Source organism: Triturus cristatus, chromosome 4_1, assembly GCF_964204655.1.
Source record: "Triturus cristatus chromosome 4_1, aTriCri1.1, whole genome shotgun sequence".
In the NCBI taxonomy this organism is placed as follows: Eukaryota; Metazoa; Chordata; class Amphibia; order Caudata; family Salamandridae; genus Triturus; species Triturus cristatus.
In genome coordinates this window covers 1,279,548,019-1,279,563,961 of record NC_140585.1, presented here as the reverse complement: position 1 = coordinate 1,279,563,961, position 15,943 = coordinate 1,279,548,019, and positions in this window count along the sequence as shown.

Here is a 15,943-nt window from a genome sequence, read left to right as displayed (position 1 = left end):
GCTAGATGTCCAGGTACCTACTAGTGTAGTCGTGCTGCAGCCTGCATTAAATAGGTCCTGGGATGGGCAGGGCTTCTGTTGGCAGAAAGAACGGTGAGTGGGAAAACGCAACCGGTAAAACCCAGGCAGCGGATGTGTCACTGGATCAGGTTGGAACAAGCAGGTACTGGAGGCCACATGCAAGTAGCAGGCTAGATTCCCAGGTGCCTAATAGTGTGGTTGCATTGTGGCCTGCCTTAAGTATGCCCTGAGGTGGATGGGGCTCCTGTTGGCAGGAAGAATGGTGAGCAGGAACCTCGAGGCGGGAAAACCCGGGCAGAAGTTGTGTCACTGGATTAAGCTGGAACAAGCAAGAACTTGAGGCCACAGGAAAGGGGCAGTCTAGGTTCCCAGATACCTACTAGTGTGGTCACGTTGTGGCTTGCATTAGGGAAGTCCGGGGGTGGGCGGGGCTTCTGTTGGTAGGAAGAATGGTCTGCAGAAAACCCTGGGTGGGAAAACCTGGGCAGAGATGGTGTCACTGGATCAGGCTGGAGCAAGCAGGAACTTGAGGCCACAGGCAAGTGGCAGGCTAGGTGCCCAGGTGCATACAAGGTAGTGCCCCTTAAAGTGCGGAAAGCATTACTGACTGGTAAAATGGTGCTACAAATCTGTCATATGTTAGTAATCTATGGGCGACACTGAAAAGCGGATTAGGCATGCCATGGTACCAGAATATTGTTGTGAGAATATTGTCTCACATAACTATGGCATTCTAAATATCATTTACAAGAATATCATCCAATTAAAGATGATATTAACAAATCTAGACCCAGCGGGATGATATTTTTGTAAAGGGTATTTAGGACACATTATTTATGTTAGGTTATATTTCTGTAAATGATACTCTTACAAGAGTCTATGCAATCTACCAAGAAGCAGAGAAGGTGTTATCCGCCAGAATACCCAGGGGCTTATTTACAAGCCCCTTGCACCGTTAGTGCATCACTTTTAATATGGGACAAAGTGATTTACCGGCAGAGCAAGAGGCTTGTAAATAAGCCCCCCAGTTTCCTAAAACACCAGTGGATAGCCTAAGATTCTATGGGATTTACTCAAAATGTTAGTCTATGGATTGAGGGAGACCATGGCCTCTGCACATTTATAAGCTGGCCAATAGAAGAACATAGTCAGGGAAAAATTGGTGGCTTGCCTGAGTCAAATATTTCAAATTTCTAGAGGTTAAGAAATTTCAGTTCAGTAAGTCTGGAAGCAGTAGCCAGACAGGTTTTTGCAAGGCTGTACTTTCCTTGTTTGCAGCCGTGCAGTATGTCCTAATGTTGTGCTTAAAAGCTCACAGAGAAAACACCACCAATTGTAATTGGAGAGGTTAATTTTTGGGTGGAAACTTGAAGCCTTGTTCTGGGCCTCATTGGTACAAAAAAAATCAAAATAACAAAATTTACAAAATGTTCTGTAACTTTTGTCCTGGGGACTCCAACGGTCTCCAAATGCCATGAATGTCTTCCTTGATACCAGCCCTATTTTAATAGGAATGTTCTCCACAACTCCAGTTTTTGTGCCCAGTTACAACTGTTTCCTATGGTCTTCTGCTGCAGTTCTAACTCTCCGAGACTGGAGGACGATCTTACCTCCCCTGACAAAGGGGTGAAGTGTCAGATAGGCACCTCAACTCTCCAGCTTCAAAGAGACGTTCCCCATGGCAATGAGACTTCCTGGAACTTAACTCTTAGTAGCTGAGGTTTAACGAAAATCTACCTTCCTTAGCCCTTGCAGCAGTTTTGCTGTCCCAGAGTTTAAGGACAAAGCTAGACATGCAATTCTCTCAGCTGTGCTCGGTCAGGCAGATAGAATTTTCAGAGGTACAACAAATATATCCTATTTTATTTCTCTGACAGTGCTCTGACATAGCTCTCTGACAATGGCTGTGAAGGGAGGGAGGCTAAATTGTCTGTGATTGAAAGTAATCATTGTGAAATTCACCATAAAGGGCTTCAGTTTTCCCCCGAATACTTTCAGGAATGAGATTCAGTTCTTGTTATATGCATCTGCTTTCTGGCTAAATGAATCCCTGAGTCAAATGCAACACAGAAATACAAATGGCCTGATTTTGAGTCAGGTTATCCATAGGACTGCTGAACCCGTGGTGGCGGTCTTACCACTGTTGCACTGCGAGACTGCCTGCAGTATTTTGACTGCGTCAGTCGGAACTCCAAGAGACCACCAGCACCACCGGGATCAAGGTTTCCATGCGGAGGGTGGCAGTGTGGGGTGCTGCTGCGGCACCGTCAAGTATATTACGAGTTGCCTCACCGCCAGCCTTCCCATGGTGATAACCCCACCATGGAAAGGCTGGTGGTGGGGCAACAAAGGGGGCCCTAACAGGACCCCCCTGGGCCTTGGGGTGCATGCAGGGGGCACATTTTGTGCCCCTTGTAAATTTGCAGCATAGTTCCTGCAGGGTGCAGCATTCACCACATGGTGCATGCTGCACCCTGCAGGAGCGTGCTACGGCGGTGTCACGGTGGTTTCTGTCTGAGGCTCACCTATGGGCCTTTAGACAGGTACTGCAGTGACACCGCCCAAGCACCACCCGCCCACCAAGAATTACAATTGTCATCTGGCAGTCGGTGTAAGTACAGCTTTGGTGGTCTTCGCGTGGGGAGCTGGTATGGCGTTCTGTTGGAGGACCACCAAAGTCGTAATCAAGTCCTATGTGTGTAAAGTCTGATTCCTTTGGTTCCTCTGGCCCTTGTCCAAATTCATCCCAGGAACATGCCAGTTTGGCCAACCTAGAACCTAAAAATTCTCCTCACCATCAGGTGCAATCCTCTTTCATCACATGCTCTGATGGGTTCTGCTTGTTTGAAAATATCCCATCTATATCAAGAAACCCAGTAAGCTGGCCACCAGGCCACAGGGGGAGCAGAAGCACTGCCTCCTTCCACCAGAGTGGACAGGTGGGCCCTTCGTAGATCCAATTAAAGTGCTTCTGCCATCATAGAGAAAGCTTTTTCGGCAAATGCTAGCAATGCCTGACCCCAATCATTGCACCAACCAGTGATTTGGAGGCACAATGGACTACCAGCAATGTTTTCATTTTGTAAAGGCAAACCTCTATAGTGAGGTGGTGTTGTTTTTGGCAAATGCGCTAGGAGTTCTCTTCCAGCATATGAGAACATTAATAGTATTTTTCCTGCCTGGGACCACCATGCTTGCATAGACAAATTTGGCAGGACAAAAACACAGCGGCCCAGGCATCTGAAGCCCTGCCCTATCGGGCCTTTCAATGCCACATGGGACCTTCATTCTCTGCCAGATGATGTTTCTCAAAGCAGAGTCTCCATCAGTTTTAATACAGATGTTCCTCTACACCTAAATAAGGAAAGGGAACTAACAGTTTGGCATACAACACATGCATCTATTTTTAACATATGCAACGTTAAAACGAAACTCTGAAAGAAGCTCAAGTGTTATACCTTACTTTTCACCTGGAAATGTGACCAGTTTGAGTAGCGAGGTTCCCTACTTTACACATCCTATAGATTCAGCAGGTCTTTGAAGGCAGTCTATAGATTCAGCAAGTCTTTGAAGGTAGGAATTATATCACTGTAGCTCACAGAGGAGATTAGGTGTGAATATTATCAATGAACGATAATCTTCTTCAGGGTTAGCCTCAGATAATTACTGTCCTTTTTTTACCACTATAGCTAATTTTCAGGCAGGTAATAGGACAACTTATAAAACAGATAGAATGCAGGTTATATGACTAGAATATCGTACATGTACATATATATAGATACATGTTTTAAGGGTACTTGGATATCAAGTACCATAACAACATGTTCATTCTAAAATATTTATACCTTTCTTTTCACCTGGAAATGTGACCAGTGTGAGTAGCAAGGTTTCCTCCTTTACTCATCCTATAGGTTCAACAGGTTTTTGAAGGCATCCTATAGATTCAGCAATTCTTTGAAGGCAGGAATTTGATCACTGTAGCTCCCAGAGGGGATTAGGTGTGAAAATTGACAACAAACTATGATCCTCAGGCAATTACTGGCCCTTTTTATACCAATAAAGCTAATATTCAGGCAGGTGATATGACAACTTATAAAACAGATAGAATGCAGGTTATACTACTAGAATATCATATATGTACATATATATAGATACATGTTGTAAGGGTACTTGGATATGAAGTACCATAACAACATGTTCATTCTCAATTTATGGCCACAATATTTTTGTATCACAATACTTTTTCGCCCCAATATTTTGACTGAGTGTGGATATTTCAAATCTGGCATTTCCCTTGATATGGTTGGACTTTTTTTACCTACACGCTGCAAATTTGAAGTTTGTAGTATTTTCCCAAGAAATGCTGAAGAAACGGTTTGGAAGTCACACTTCTTAAACAGAGGACTCTGCAGTCTGTTCCACAAATGGGATTTTTAGCATGTTATCTTTTTTAAATATCTCTGTCAATCTTTTCTACCATATTTGAACTGCATGCAACTCTGCAAGACCTTTGTGCACATTTTCAGACCACATACCAATGTTTCCCCACTAGCAAATTAAAAGCAAAACACCCTTCATATTACAGCAAAGCACAATAAAACAGGAATCCTTGTAACAGAGCACAGCTACCTCAGATGTGAAACACTAGAGGTCAAATTATGACTTTGGTGGTGCAGCACTGGGTCCATCCCACTGATGTACTGCCAAAGCCATGGTCAGACTCCATGCCAGATTGCGAGTTATTCTTGTGTCTGGCGGGCTTTTCTTGGCGATCCCACAGCAGTGCTCTAAAAATGGGCACCACAATGGGAACACTCAAAAAAGGTTCTGCACGGCATGGACTGAAAAGTCCATGCCATGCAGAAACTGGTGTGAATTTACACAGGAGGGGACCATGTTGTGCCCCCCCCATGTGCCTCCACATGCAGAGGAGGCACTGGGGGCCCTGCAGGCCTGTTTGTTTCCACTCTTCCACGGTGTCCATGGAGTAAGAACCTCCATGACACCGCCTGCTTAGAGGAAACTTGTAATATGCTCATTTTGCAACCTCCTGACCGCTGCAACACCACCAGGGAATGGCAGTTCCCTTGCAGCTGCATCGGAGCTGTGGCAATACAACCTCCAGACTCGTAATTGGTTGATCAGGAGACCGCCACTGCCACGCCCTCACAAGTCTGGTTGTCCGTGGGTCGCTAGACTCATAATCAGACCCTAGGTGTTCAGAGTCTACAATTTAATCAAACGAGGGAGCTGCACTGCAATCATGTGGATTTCCTACTAATAGTGATCCTGGGACTCACTTGGAAATAGATATTGATAGAGGTGATGGAAGGCTTATTGTTGATCTCTAGGCATAAACTGAAAAGTCCATGCCATGCAGGAACTTGTGTGCATTCACACAGGCAAGCACATGTTGTGCCCCCCGGTGTGCTTTCACATGCATAGGAGGCACAGGGGGCCCTGCCGGGCCCACTTTGTTTCCTCTCAGCCACAGTGTCCATGGAGTAAGAACCTCCATGACACTGCCCGCTTAGAGGAAACTTGTAATGTGCTCATTTCCCATATCAAAGCTCACTATTTTAGTACCTGATAATAAATATTTCAAAAACATGTACCTGTGGAAAGCGACTGACACTCAGGATCCTTGCAATGGCAAGAGACGCGGAGGATGGAGAGTCTCCAATAATGGCAGACATTTTCTGCTCTGAGTTACAGCTGTAGTTTGGAACAGACTCTCTGCTGTTTGACAGATGATGCATGGCCCCTTCAGTTGCTGCTAGATCAGAGAAACAGGTGTCATAGATCTTGAACCCCAGAGTGATGTTAGGAAGGATTTCAGGGTTTCCATTGATTTCATTTGTTGCAAAAACCATTGCCAGGACACATTGGTACCTTTCAATGTAAAACCTGCAATAACAAAGGGCTGTTAGACTTATAAGTTAGGGCAAGTATATTATACCATAGATTTATTCATTTAGTTACTGGACTATGAAGGATTTTAATGCTATCTGGCAAATTATGAGAGGTTCATACTGTAATAAGGTTCACCTCAGCGAGGGCTCAGCATACACACAACAAGGTGACTTGCTTTGAGCAAGATACTATTATATAAATGATTAGACACACAAACATGAAATAAACTGATTGCTCAAAGCCAATGAAATAAACATTGACAATGCCATTTGTGGGGTGAGGAATGTGTAAAGCGGAGAGAGGGGAGGGAGATTGAGTGTTAGCTGGACAAAGGAGATTGTGGTGGAGGGAAGAGGGTGAGGTGAGTGGGGAGAGCGGGTTACATAAAGGAGGGGTCAAAGAAAAGATGGCGAGGCAGTAGAGAGGAGAGGAAATCAGACCGCCAGTGGTTATAGGATTATAACATTGTAAAATAGCCTTGATAGCTAATGTATCTGCTGCAAATCACTGCAGGTAATCTGCAGTTCACAGTCTACGATCCTTGTAAGATTATTCAGTGGGTTGTGCACACACTGCAAACTGCTGTGGGAAAGTTTAAGGGAGAAAAGCCTTGCACATTCAAACTTATACTTGTCCTCTTCTACAGTTTCTAAAATATGGTCCATTGAGTTTGGTCATAACTAAAAACAATTAAGTTCCAAAAACAATTGTGTATCTATTGTGGGCAATGTATGTGAAATTATACACATAGACCTGCATATGTAACATAAGTAGTGAGGTTTTTTGTCAAAATATCCTTTACAAAATATGGTAAGACACAAATATTGTGAATTCCAAATATTGTGATGTCATAAATATCGTGAGACAGAATACAGAAGGTAAAAATATCGTTTTTTCAAGGTTTTCTTTTTAAATATAGTTGTACATAAACAATTTTTGAATTATTTTGTTGAGATGTTTTTGTTTTTGTGTTATAAGTAGTTATTATTTTAATATTAAACATGTTTAATTATTTGTAGTGTTTTATTGGGTAATATAAATTAATGTTTTATTTGAATTCTTTCTCAACTTGTTTGACAGATTGTTGGGTTTATAGGGGAATATGGTGGAGACCTCAAATATTTTGTTTGTTTGTAATTTTTAGGGCCTGATTTAGATTTCGGCAGGCGGGTCCCCCAACAGTGATGACTATCCCATCCGCCGAAATATAAATCCTATTTTAAGGTAGTTAACAGCTATTTTTCTTTAAATATGAGGTTTTAGTTCATTGGTTAATTAGATAATTCACTGTCCTAATTGTTTAATCAATTACAATATGTTTGAGTGTTTTTTATGACAATTACATTTATTGTGTTATTTTTCTTTCAAATAGTATGTAATGTGATATTTTCTGTTCTGTAATAGCGTGAGAAGTATTTCAAATTTATTTTTTAAGTAAAATGTGTTGGCCCCAAAGGACGTCCTTGTGGAACTACCCCTTCTATTATATTCAATAAGTCCCACACTGCGGAATTGCTGAGAGGTCTTCGTGACCTGCTCTCTTTCTCTACCACTCTGCAAACATGCCTCTTTACACACTACTAGCTGGGGATGAAGTCCCCTTGGCTGCTGAGTGTCCTTGGGCTGAACAAACCCTCCTGTTATCTCCAGTAAGTCCCACACAGTGGGATTGCTACAAGGTCTTCGGAGGGCATGCTCCCTTTCTGCACCACTCTGCAAACATGTCTCCTGATACATTACTGATTGGAGAATGAAGTCCTCTTGGATGCTAAGGGACCTTGTGGCCAAGAAACCCTCCTGTATGTCCTACACAGCGGGATTCCTGAGAGCTGGTCAGAGAGCTGGTCAGAGGCCTGCCCCCTTTTTCCACCACTCTGTATATGCCTTAACTACTTGAAAAACAATAGAAATCCACTGAAAAAACAAAAGTTACAGCGATATTATAGTTAGGAATTAGCATTTTAAAAACCTTTGAAATTCACTAAACAAAGATAACAGGGGCGTTATAGTTAGGAAATGGAATAACAAAAACAATACCAATAACAAAAACATTAGAAATTTGCTGTAAAAAACAAAGGTTACAGGGACGTTACTGTTAGTTTCAGGTTTTACTCATACAAAACCATTGAAATTCAGCAGTATAGTTAGCTGAGCTAACTATAACTGAGCTAACAATAACTCACGCCGCTACAATGCACTGCTTATGAACTCACATAAAACATCACTTATGACATGGTCAGGGACATCACTGATGACATCTCAAATGACATCACTGAAGACATCGCTGATTACATCATCCACAAAATCATTAATGCACCTACTCACACCCCATAAAACCTTTCATACACCCACTCCCACTCCCCAACAACCGTTCACAAACCCATTCCCATATCAGTACTTACAACCACTCATTAATTCATAGATCTACACACAAATCTACTCACCCACCCATACAGCCACTCATATACCCACTCACTCACTAATACAGCACTGATATATCCACTCATACACCCCTACAGTCACTTGCACACTGAGTAAGTCACCCCTAGAGGTACTCACACACCCACTCACTCCCCTATATGGTTAATAACACAGCCACTTACTTACCTGTACAGTTGAACACACACCCACTTACTTACTCATACATATACTAACACATACTCACTCACCTATACAGTCACTGATGCAAGCACACACTCACCCATACAGTCACTCTCACATTCACTCACTCACCCATACCGTCACTGATATACCCCATCACTCACCTATAATGCCTTTCACATACCCAGTTACTCTCTCCTATACCACTGACACATCCACTAACTCACCCACACAGTCATACACACACTCACTCACCCATACAGCCCCTCACACACACTCACTAACCCATACAGCCACTGACATACCCACTCACTCATCCATACAGGCAGTCACACACCATGTCATCCACCCAATCAAACACTCATACAGGTACTCAGACAACCAATCAATCACCAATACAGCTATTCATGTACCCACCCACCCACCCACCCATATAGTCACTTGGAAAGACTGATAGGAACATTCTCACAACCAGTCACTCACCCATACATTCATTGACACACCTAATCACTCACTTATCCAGTCACATACCCACTGAATCATCCATACAGGCACTCATACACCACTGATTCACTAATTAACCTTAGTGTATATATATATATATATTCACTGAAAAAACCATAGGTTTCACACACGTTATAGTTAGGAATTAGCATTTAAAAAACCTTAGAAATTCAATGAAAAAACCAAAGGTTTCACACATGTTATAGTTAGCTGGACATTTCACTCGTAAAAAACCAATGAAATTTCCCCGTTATAGTTAGTTCAGCTAACTATAACTCGCGCGCCCGCAATGCACTACTGATGACGTCACATATTACATCACTCATGACATGGTCACTGACATCACTCATGACATCACTGATGACATCTCAAATGACATCACTGATGACATCATCCTTGTGATTGTGTGTTTTTCTGAAAATTAAATATGTTTTATATTTATGTATAACTCAAGGTCAATGGAAGAATAAATTGGTATTTTTAGTGTAACTGACTGATTAAGTGTATCATAGTAAATACATGGCTTACTGAGTAATCTTTAAATATGAAAATATCTGTATCAGTTTCTTACTTTGTGTATAAGTGGCTGCATGGGTTGGTGAGTATCTACATGAGTGTCTATATAGGTTTTTAGTAGGTTTTTTGTCAGTTTGAGTGTCTGAGTGTCTGTATGGTTCGGTGGGGGGTATTACGTAGTGCATAGGTGCATGAATGAGTGACTCACTGTTTGTATGTGTTGAAGACAGCATGTGTGCAGGACTGTATGGGTGGATGACTGTGTGCATGGGTGTGTTAGTGAGTGAATGACTGTCTCAATATTTTCTCCATGAGTAACTACATATGTTTTTAACTAGTATATGTGACTATTGGTGTATATAAGTGAGTATATGTGAGAGTGAGAGATTGAAAGAGTTCCTGTATGAATAAGTATGTGTTTCTTTAAGTGCTTGTTTAAAAGACTAAATATGTGTAAGTTTCTGTAGAAGTAGGTGTGGTGGTGTGTGTATAACTGTATATGCAAGTAAATGGATGTTTGATTCTTTATTAGCATGAGTGACTATTTGTGTGAGTAACTCTATGGATGAGTGGCATGAGTGAGTACATGTATGAGTGACTGTAGAGGACTGTTGGTGAATGAGTGGATGTGTATGTGGTTCTTAGAATTATTGAAGATGTTGTTGTAATTGGTATTGGTATGTCCATTTTTTTGAAAATGTCAGTCTCTATTTTTGAATGTGTGTATCAAAAGTTATATTAGGGTGAGAGGAGGTCTGCTACTCTTTCACAAGGATGATGTCATCAGTGATGTCATCAGTGATGTCATTTGAGATGTCATCAGTGATGTCATGAGTGATGTCAGTGACCATGTCATGAGTGATGTAATATGTGACGTCATCAGTAGTGCATTGCGGGCGCGCGAGTTATAGTTAGCTGAACTAACTATAACGGGGAAATTTAATTGGTTTTTTACGAGTGAAATGTCCAGCTAACTATAACATGTGTGAAACCTTTGGTTTTTTCATTGAATTTCTAAGGTTTTTTAAATGCTAATTCCTAACTATAACGTGTGTGAAACCTATGGTTTTTTCAGTGAATTTGCAAGGTTTTTTAAATGCTAATCCCTAACTATAACATGTTTGAAACCTATGGTTTTTTCAGTGAATTGGCAAGGTTTTTAAAATGCTAATTTCTAACTATAACGTGTGTGAAACCCATGGTTTTTTCAGTGAATTTGTACGGTTTTTTAAATACAAATTTTTTTTTGTCATTTTTTTAAGCCTTTGTATAAAATAATATATGTACTATATCCTGCATTATGGAAAGGTTTTTTTTTTTTAATGCATTTTTTTCCCGTGCGCGTACGGTAAGCTGACGGTACGCGCTTCGTAGGATACGCGTACGGTAAGCTGACGCTACGCGCTCTCGACGTCATTAGTACAGCGCGCCTACGCGATACGTGCGTGACGTACGCGTACACCCGGAAGCAACGTCGCGGTTACGCAGGGGCGTGTAATGCGCATGCGCGATACGCGATACGTGCGTGCCGTACGCGTATACCCGGAAGCAACGTCGCGGTTACGCAGGGGCGTGTAATGCGCATGCGCGAAAGTGACGTACGCGCTTCGTAAGCGCACCGTAAGCGTCACGTGCGCGCACGGCAGGTCATGTGACTTACAAAGAACATTTTTTATTGGTTGAAATTACTTTCACTTCCAGAAACTTCCCATACCACACCCATTCCCCTCATTACTGCTTGAAAGAACACTTTTCATTGGTTGAAACTACTTTCAGTTCCAGATTCTTCCCACACCACACCCATTCCCCTCATTTCTGCTTGTGATTCTGTAGGAGCAGGAGCTGGATTGACATTGGGATACAATGGCAGAACAGCAGACCTCTTCTGACAGTGAGGCTAGCAGCACCACCATGATCCAGAGAAGGAGGAAACAAAAGACTTCTTTTGTATGGGAGTATTTCACTTTTCCAGAGGGGGAGAAAAAGGTTAATGCTCAATTGGTCACTTGCAAACTTTGTGGTCGTGTTTTATCAAGAGGAAATCCAAGGAAGAAATATTCCTTTGGAAATCACTCTATGAAGAGACACCTCCAGGACAGACACCCAAGGACCTTTGCTCGACATACTGGAGAAAACTCTTCAGTAAGTCACCAGAGCCCAGCCTCAGATGCTCAGCCGAGTACATCATCGGCAGCTCAGCTGAGCCCTTCCTCTGTTGTTGGAGCATCACCTTCTTCTTTTCCTGTGGACATCAACCCTCGATTTGGGAGGGTTGAAATGAGGTGTACAAGATGTGGTGGTCTTATTGTTTTTGGGGAGATCAGTCTTCCCCTTATTAACAATAAGATAGACCAGCATGTTTGTAGACGCTCATAATACTCCCATTCTTTCTTTCCTCCATCCCTGTATGAACCCAACGGCTCTTGTAAGAGCCAACCTTACCTCTCAACTTTTTTTTTATTTTTTCTTTGAAACTTTTTTTTTTTTTTTTTACCGTACGCGCACGGTAAGCGTATTTTTATTTTTTATTTTTTTTAAAAAAAACTAAAAATCAATTACCACATCTCAAGATCCTTGAGAAATTAATAACTAATTTTTAAAAATCTTTTTGAGATAAAGTGGAAGAAAGAGACCTTCTAATTTCTCACTTACCTGTCCCACCCACCATTTTATTTTATAATTAAAATGTAATTGTATTAACTTCAAAAAAATGGTTGGTTTTTTCTTGAAAATTTTCTTTCACAATCTGAAAAAAAGAAAAAAGTATTAATATTAAATAAATCAATATATAACACAGTACACATATTTACTTATTTTTCCCCAAAAAATGTTTGCCTTTTTTTTGCTGTTTTCAGAATATATTGCATTTCACTATAAATTGTGAAAGCAATTGCATTCATCATTTTACAGCGGGCAAAAAAAAAATAACAATCTCAAAGATTGTATAAAAAAAGCCCAGAATCACTTTTAACTTAAACATAACTTTAAAGAAATGCATAATATTCTCAAAAAAATATCATCTAATATCAAAACTTATTTCTTTAAAATACCGTCTGACATTTTTGTTTCAGAAGTATAATCACAAAAATATATCTCAAATAACTCCACAATACATCTGGTTCCATTTCCTTTAGGCCAAATAGTAATTTTAAAATTCTTTTTTGATTAAATTTCCAATGGTAATCCAATAAAATTCCATAATTTAAATTGTACAGATCTCACCGATTCTCTGTAACATTTTGGTTTCCGAAAGATTATTTAATAATTAAATAAGTCCACAATACAATTGGTTACCTTTCCTCATGGCCAAATAGTAATTTTAAAAATCTTTTTTGAAAAAATTTCCAATGGCAATCCAATAACATTCCAAAATTTAAATTGCGCAGATGTTACCGATTTTTTCCAAATTTTTGGTTTTCCAAAGATTCATTAAATATTTAAAAAGTCCACATTACAATTGGTTATCTTTCCATTAGGCCAAATGATAATTTGAAAAATCTTTTTTTTTGAAAATTCCAATGGTAATCCAATAAAATGGTAAAATTGTTTTGTACACATCTTGCCAAGTCTCTCTAAAATTTAGGTTTCAGGAAGATTAGATAGGAATTTGCTAAATCAAAAGGCAAACGTTGCTTGAAAATCAATTGGGAATCATTACACAGTGTCCAGCCTTTTTCACATTTAAGATAAACTGTGTAATGTCCAGAAGTTACAGTAGGTCCTTCATGGAAAATTATTGCAACTGTTACAAAAGTTTTTCCGGAAATTGATAATTGCTGTCCTGTAAACTTCTTTATTAAAGTATCCAATTTTGAACCATCAGCTTTACAGCGTTGCATCATTAAAATTACATACTGTCCATATTCCTTTAAAATTAACGTTGAAAACATGTCAGATTGACACTCACTGCATTCCATGCTATGATTAGCATCTTTAACTAATTTAGCAAAAGTGACTGTTTTACTTTCTGGCAATGTTAAATAAATAAACCTTTCAGAATCAACATTAGAGCCACATGTATTAAAACAGTTTTCACAACTATGTTCCCATTTATAAGAGACACCAAACATATTTTCAATTGGCACCCCTTCTTCTTGCAGTACCTGAAGAAAATAGATCAAGAATTCCTGTGCGTCTTGCTGTACATTTTGAGAAAACTGTGTTCGTCCTGAACATACATCTAAAAGTTTTCTAATTTCAGTAGCACTTTCTATTTGAGTTGTATCATTACTCAGCTTTTGAAAAAGGAGACTCAACTCAGAACAGAATCTTCTTCCCTGATTTACTATTATCTGCTCTTGCAAACTTTCCATATAAAATGCAACATTCAGCACTACATTAGCGTAGCAGTTGACACCAGAGCTATTTTCAAAATGACATCCTACAACCTCTTCTTCATTTCCCTTTTTCTTTTTGCTTGCAATTACATCACTCCTCTTTTTTTTCCTCCTCTCTACATCTTCATTACAGATATTCTCATTTCTCCTTTTACGAGAAACTACACGTTTCTCCAACACAGGATACTGACCTAAATGAGGAGCATAGCTTCTTCTTAATCTATTATACTCCTTTACACAATTTGTATCAGCACTAACTTTTGAATCATCAAAGTCTATCATGAATAAACCTGATAATGTTTTCACTCGTGACAAAGCAACATATGCCATACCTTCTTTGAACACAGTTGAACCAATGTTCACAAATGCACATTCTACAGTCAATCCTTGAGACTTGTGAATAGTTACAGCATATGCTAGAGAAAACGGAAACTGCTTCCTACGTACATATAAGTCTTTCACAAGCATGAAACGAACTGAACAGCGACAAATGTCTTTAACTTCTTCTATCTGATCAAATTTTATTTTTAAACATTCAATTCCATCTTTTTTCTGATAATTAATAAAACCCACAACTCTTCCCATAGCTCCATTAACTAAACCTTTTTCCACATCCAAATTTCTCCTTAAAAATACTCTACAGTTCATGCAAACATATAGATTTTTTTCTAATCCAGCAGTTTTGGAAATGTTCTTCTCTAGTGAATCCAATTTATTTTTCAGTGTGCCTGTTAATCTAATTGTAATTCTTCCATCCTGAATTTTGTCCACTGCTTCCAATTTCCTGATATCTTCCTTTTCCAATTTCAAAAGCTCCTCATTGAATATTGAGCATTCACGTAGAGTTGGCATTAAGCAGATGACACTTTTCTTTTCTGCAATGTTCTTGTATATCTTCTCTGCAACTATTTCTTCCTTTGGAAATAAATTATGTAGCAGCCGACTTTGTAATGCTTTTTTTCCAACTTCTGTGAGTAGTCCAATCCTGATATCTTTCAGAATACTTCCATATTCTTCATCGTTTGCTTGTCTCATATTAGTAGTAAGTTCCTTGTACTCAAAGAAGGACCAAATATTTGCATTACCGATGCTTCCCAATGACTTCTTTGTGTCTTCATGTGTCACAGTATTAAACACTGGTTGTCCTTTAACTGGAGTAAGCTGTAGAAGATCCCCAAAAACTATGACATGTTTTCCACCAAATAACACGTCATAGTCTGTCCTTAGAATTTGCTGCATTCTTAAATGCACAAAGGCAAGCATTAAGTTTGATACCATGCTCACCTCATCAATAATGAGAACTTGCATCTTCTTCAATACTCTTGAAACTTCCAAGCATGCTTCTCCAGTTAGCTTGTTGTATTGTATTTTGTTCTCATGCTCCACTGGTAACATTAGCAAACGATGTAAGGTGATTCCTTTTATGTTATAGGCTGCTAACCCAGTTGGAGCAGTAACCACACAAGACAAAGTAGACTCCGTTTTTTGCTGTAGGTAGCTTCTGATGACTTTTATTAGGAAACTTTTTCCAGTTCCAGCTTGTCCGCTTACATACATCCTGATTGGATGAAATGATGTGCATGAGCACTCTTTTTTTTCATGTAGAAATCCGTGATCAATTTTGCTTCTGATCTCTTCATAAATTTGTTGCTGCTCTTCATTCAGTTGTCTTTCCAAATTTTGTAAGTCTATAAATTCTTCTTGAGATTGATTCATAGCCGTTTCCACTTCATTCATGGCTATTGATGCTTCATTTTCAACGATTGGTTGTCCTAGGGGATCTTGACTGAGTGTTCCTGAACTTTGGCTGTCTTGAGAACTGTCTCTAGCTACTTCTGCTGCAATTGTAGTTTCCTGTTCAATTTCTTCATTTAACATTTGCAGATAAGTTGTGAATGTACTGCATTGTATGCTGTCTTTGCAAGCATTAAAGGAATCTTCATAGCTTTGAAATTCTCCCAGTAGTTCATCCTCTGTACGCCATGGTTTAAACAGCTGTAAAAGAGCCAAGTAGTAAAATTCCTTTTTGTCAGTAGTGTCGCAACTCAGCT